Genomic DNA, 5,789 nt, shown 5'->3' on the forward strand with positions numbered 1-5,789 from the left:
CAGCTCAAGGCGAGCGCTCTACCACTTGAGCTACAGTGCCACTTCCGGCTTTCTGGTGGTTTATTGGAGATAGGAGTCTCATAGTCTCTCCTGCCCGGGCTGGCTTTGAACCACAATCCTCAGATCTCAGCCTCCTGAGTAGCTAGGATTACAGGCGTGAGCCACCAGCGCCCGGCTTACCAATTCTTAAAACAGGAAGAAAAATAGTTGTTGGGTGTCTGGGGATTCCAATCACTATTTTCATTTTACATGCATTATATGTTGTAACTAAGAAGATATGCTGGGCAATGGTGGCTCACACCTGTAATCTTAGCTACTTAGGAGGCTGAGATTTGAGGATTGTGGTTCAAAGCCAGCCCGGGCAGGAAAGTCTGTGAGATTCTTATCTCCAATAAATCACTAGAAAACTGGAAGTGGTGCTGTGGCTCAAGTGGTAGCGTGCTCACCTTGAGCTGAAGAGCTGAGGGACAGTGTCCAGGCCCAGAGTTCAAGCCCCATGACCAACAACAAAAAAAGATGTTCCTAGGGGCTGGGAATGTGGCTTAGTGGTAGAGGTAAAGTGCTTGCCTAGCATACACAAAGCCCTGGGTTTGATTCCTCAATACTGTCTAGACACAAAAGGCAAAATGGCACCATGGCTCAAGTGGTAGAGTGCTAGTCTTGAGCAAAAAGAAGCTCAGGGACAGTGCCCAGGACTGGCAAAAAAGAAAAAGATATTCCCAGGTTATGAGGCTCATACCTGTAATCTCAGCTACATGGGAGCCTGAGATCTGAAGATCATGTTTTTGACGCCTGCTAGGCAGTTAAGACTCTTACCTAAAATTAACCACCAAAAAGCCAGAAATGGAGCTATGGCTCAAGTAGTAGAGTGCTAGCCTTGAATAAAAGAAACTCAGGGTCAGCACATAGGCCCTGTCTACGTTAGACAAAATTTTTGGGAAGACTTAAGTTGGAGGTGGGAGGAAAGTAGTTGTTTGGTTTTATTTTTTGTTTTTGTTTGTTTTTTTGTCAGTCATGGGGCTTGAACTCTGGGCCTGGGTGCTGTCCCTCAGCTCTTCAGCTCAAGGCTAGCACTCTACCACTGAGCGACCTTCCCAGCCCAAGAAAGTAATTTTAAAATAACCTTATGCATTTTGTAGTCATAATACTACAGCTTAGAGAATTTTTTTTGGGGGGTCCGGTTATGGGGCCTGAACTCTGGGCCTGGGCGCTGTCCCTCAGCTCTTTAGCTCAAGGCTAGCGCTCTACCACTTGAGCCACAGCGCCACTTCCGGCTTTTTTCTTTTTGCTTATGTGGTGCTGAGGAATCTAACCCAGGGTCTCATGCATGCAAGACAAGCGCTCTACCACTGAGCCACCTTCCCAGCCTGAGAAATATTTTTATGTAAGTTATATAGATTTGATATTTAGAATGATAATCAGCATACTTTCTGATCTGATTGGCTTATTCTGTTATGCATTTATCAGACTCAGCTTTGACTTATTTGGGAAGATATGAAAGGTTTTGCCATGTGAGTATAATGAAAAGAATTAGTCCTATCAGAAAAAAGAAATTAACAATATATAACTACTGGCAGCAACACTTTGTGTCAGACTCTAAGTATTCCCCTCAGGCCTCTAATCCTAGCTACTCAGGAAGCCAAGATGTAAGAATCAAGGTTCAAAACCATGTTGGTCTGGAAAATCTACAAAACTGTTATCTCTAATTAACTACTACAAAGCTAGAAGTGGAATTGTGGCTCAAGTGGTAGAGTGCTAGCCTTGAACGAAAATGCTGAGACAGCACCCAGGACCTGAATTCAAGCCCCAGTATGTACACACACACACACACACACACACACACACACACGTGTGGCATTTAAGGGTAAGCCCTGAAAATAATTTTCTGCGAGGTACTCAGAGAGGTCCCTTACTAATTTTCTTTTCTTTTTCTTTTTTGGCCAATCCTGGAGCTTGAACTCAGAGACCAGCCACTGTCCCTGAGCTTTTTGGCTCAAGGCTAGCACTCTACCACATGATCCACAGCGCCACTTCTGCCTTTTTCAGTATATGTGTTACTGAGGAATCAATCCCTCATGCGTGTGAGGCAAGCACTCTACCACTACGCCATATTCCCAGCCCTCCCTTACTAATTTTTGTATTTAATCTGAGAAAATAAGATGACAACTGTAAACCTTCTCAAATCCTAGTTGGTTGGAACTAGGGATTATCCTTGAAGCAAGACAAACTGAGTTGGAACGATCCTTTTAGAAAAATGTAATCACAACCAACTAAGATTAGGCTGCTATCGGTATAGGCCTGGGAGCAAATGCTCATATGTGTTCTGGTTAATTTCTAGGTTGTTTGTAATATTTACATGTTCTTCTCTATGATTCTTTTTTTTTTTTGCCAGACATGGGGCTTGAACAGGGGCTAGGCACTATCCCTGAGCTTCTTTTGCTCAAGATTAATACTCTATCACTTGAGCCACAACTAAGCCACATTCCCAGCCCTCTCTAGGATTCTTTTTTTTTTTTTTGGTCCGTTCGTGGGGTCTGAACTTTGGGCCTGGGTGCTGCCCTTCAGCTCTTCAGCTCAAGGCTAGTGCTCTACCACTTGAGCCACAGCGCCACTTCCAGTTTTTTTCTTTTTTGCTTATGTGGTGCTGAGGAATCGAACCCAGGGCCTCATGCATACAAGGCAAGCGCTCTACCACTAAGCCACCCTCCCAGCCCCTCTCTAGGATTCTTGAACTGATAATTTCCTCAATCTTTGAGTCACCTTATGCCAAACGTTGAATCTACAATTTGACCCCAAATCAAGATCCTGCAAATATTCATAAAGTACTAGCATGCTTTCTTTCATTTTAAGAGTTTCCTATACTGACATTTGGAAATTATTAGTTGCAAAAGAGGGCATATATAAGTACAAATTGCTACTCATGCTTAGAAGAGTAACATGTAAAAGCTACAATAAAACAAGGATTAGCAAGCATCTAGCTTTTGCATCTTCATTTGAAGGAAGCTAAAGGTGAAGGTTCATGTGTACCCTTCCTTAATTATCTTCAGTCCTACAAGGTAATGATCTTCTTTTACAAGATCCAACACAGACTGGTTCTCGAAGACATCTGAAGAACCTAACTAGATATGGGGTCTAGGGAAATTGGTTTCAGGCAAAAATTGACATAGCTTACAAAGTCTTGAGCGCTGATTTCATATCACATATGGCTTGTGTTAGTTTTAAAGCAGACTCCCAAGTTCTTTGACATTTCTCCCATATAAAAGGATCACCTAAATCATTTTTCTTTGAGTATATGCCAGCTTTCTGGAGTCATTTCTAAGGAACAGAATGTGTCATATGACAGGACTCACTCTGAGTGACATCAGTGCTAAGAAGGCAATGCAGCAACTATTACCTGCCAACGTTCAGCCATGTATAAGCATTCCAGCCAAAGCTCCAGTGGTTCCAGCTGACAGCCACCTTCAACTACCAAATGTGGAAGTGAACCTTTGAGCTGCTCCAGCTGATGCTAAATGCAGCAGAGACCACCTTTCTCAGCCTAATTTGCAAGTTTGCAAGCAAAATAAGTACTGGGCTAAGTCTGAGTTTTGGGGTGGCTTGTTACACAGCAAGAGAAAACCAGATCAGAAGTTTTAGGGGTGATAGTACAGGAGATTTAAAGGTAGGCCCTTGTAAATACTGAATACATGCTCTATGATTCAGCAAAATCCATAGTGCCCAAAATTTTTAGTGTTTTTTGTTATTCCTTCTACAAACCTGAAAAGTAGATTCTGGTATCCTTTTCTGACAAATGAGGTGATGTCTGGAATGATGAAATACCTGGGTCAGATTTCAGACTAAGTAGCAGAGCCAGGACTTAATAGCTTCAAAAGTAGCCTTCTGTGGGCTGGGTACTTGGCTGAGTAGTATAGCCTTGACCTAGTATGCTTAAGGCCCAAGATTCAATCCCTAGCACCACAGACAAAACAATACATACTTTCTCCTAAACTGTATAATGGCAAGGAGGTTTGAGCTATTCCTCTCAATCTTGGGGAAGAGCTCAAAATTCCAAAGAAAGCTTGTTTGTGTGTGTGTGTGTGTGTGTGTGTGTGTGTGCAGTGCGTAGGATCAAACCTAGAGCTTCCAGCCTCCTAGGCAAGGTGCTTTACTATAAAGTTCCATATCTAACCCAGGAAACTTGTTTTTAAAATAACAACTATTTGCTTTCATCACCTACAAGGTCTCTCAAAATTGTCTTTAAATATTCCTCCCCTCCCCCCCAAAGAAATTGACAACTGTGTTTATATAAGGCTTTTTTGGCCAGTCCTGGAGCTTGAACTCTGGGTCTGGGTGCTAGTCCCTAAATTCTACTCCTTTTGCTCAAGGCTAGCACTCTACCACCTAAACCACAGCACCACTTCTGGTTTTTCTGTGTATGTGGTATGGAGGAATCGAACCCAGGGCTTCATGCATGCTAGGTTTGGTCATGGTGCTTGAACTCTGGGCCTGGACGTGGTCCCTCAGCTCTCCAACTCAAGGTGAGTACACAACCCTCACTTGAGCCACAGGGCCACTTCCGTTTTTCTGGTGGTTTATTGGAGATAAAGACTTTCCTGCCGAGGCTGCTTTGAACCATGATCCTCCTATCTCAGACTCCTGAGTAACTAGGATTACAGAAGTGAGCCACCGGCGCTCGGCTTCTGAGTAGATCTTTTTAAAGACAAGATTTCAATGGATTCTCTTTATACAATGTAGCCATCCAATCTCAAAGTCTTGACTACAAGCATTACCAAAGACTGATTTCATTGTTGTTTAACTTCCCCTTGCCCCAGTCACTTCACCACTGTTTTGGAGAGACCCCCTGTGTGCTACAGGAGATGTTCACGTGCAACCCACTGCAATTCTTCAGTTGGTTTGTTTTTTATAATCTCCCCTCCCCCCTTGGCCAGGTTGTCTCTGCACGCAGGGTAAACGCTCGACAGTCGCCATCTCATTTCACGCCCCCAAAAATTTGTACTTCCCCTTCCAGTGCATGCCAGGGGAAAGATTCAGACTATGTGAGGGAGAAAAAGCGCTTTAATGGATCTGTCGGTCGCCTTTATCAGCGCAAAGCGTATCCTTTATTAATGCACGAACCTCTGCAGGTAATGTTTATTAATGCATCCACCTCTACTCATCTACTCACAAGAACCTACAGACCTTTCCAGAAAGAATAGCGAAGATCAGATCACACCACTAATTAAGACTAAACACAGCTGAATTCCTCTAACTCCGATCCCCACGGGGAAGGCCGGACAGTGGCCGGGCCTCCAGGGCGCAAAGACAGACTCAACTAGGCCGCGGGCTCCCGGGCACCGCAGCGTGGCGCGGAGCTCGGGGCCGGGCGCTGCACAGCTCCGCCCCCTTCATTGTGCGTGGGAACGCGAGCGCCTCCGAGTGGCTGTCCATGGCGATCGCCTGCGCGCCGGGGCTCGGGCTTCCGACGTCCCCACGGCTACCTCCTCCCCGCCAGCCACCTCGTCCCTCCCGCCTCTGCCTCTCCACCCGGGCCGAGTCCGCCTACAAGGAGGCCGCGATGTTTTTCTCTTCCGCCCGGCATCGCCGCAGCCACCCCACACCCGGGCGCGCGGAGGTAAAGGCCGCGCTGGGCCCCGGTGCGTGCTGGGAGTTATTAAGGGGGAGGGGCAGGAGAGGCGGGGTCGAGGGCCGGGCTGTGGTTACGGCGGCTGAAGAGAGACAGTTCAAGCGGGTGTGTGTGTGTGTGTGTGTGTGTGTGGGGGGGGGGAGGGGGGGGGGCTGCCCCGAGAGCG

Source organism: Dipodomys ordii, unplaced genomic scaffold (genome assembly GCF_000151885.1).
Source record: "Dipodomys ordii isolate 6190 unplaced genomic scaffold, Dord_2.0 Scaffold23, whole genome shotgun sequence".
Lineage (NCBI taxonomy): Eukaryota > Metazoa > Chordata > Mammalia > Rodentia > Heteromyidae > Dipodomys > Dipodomys ordii.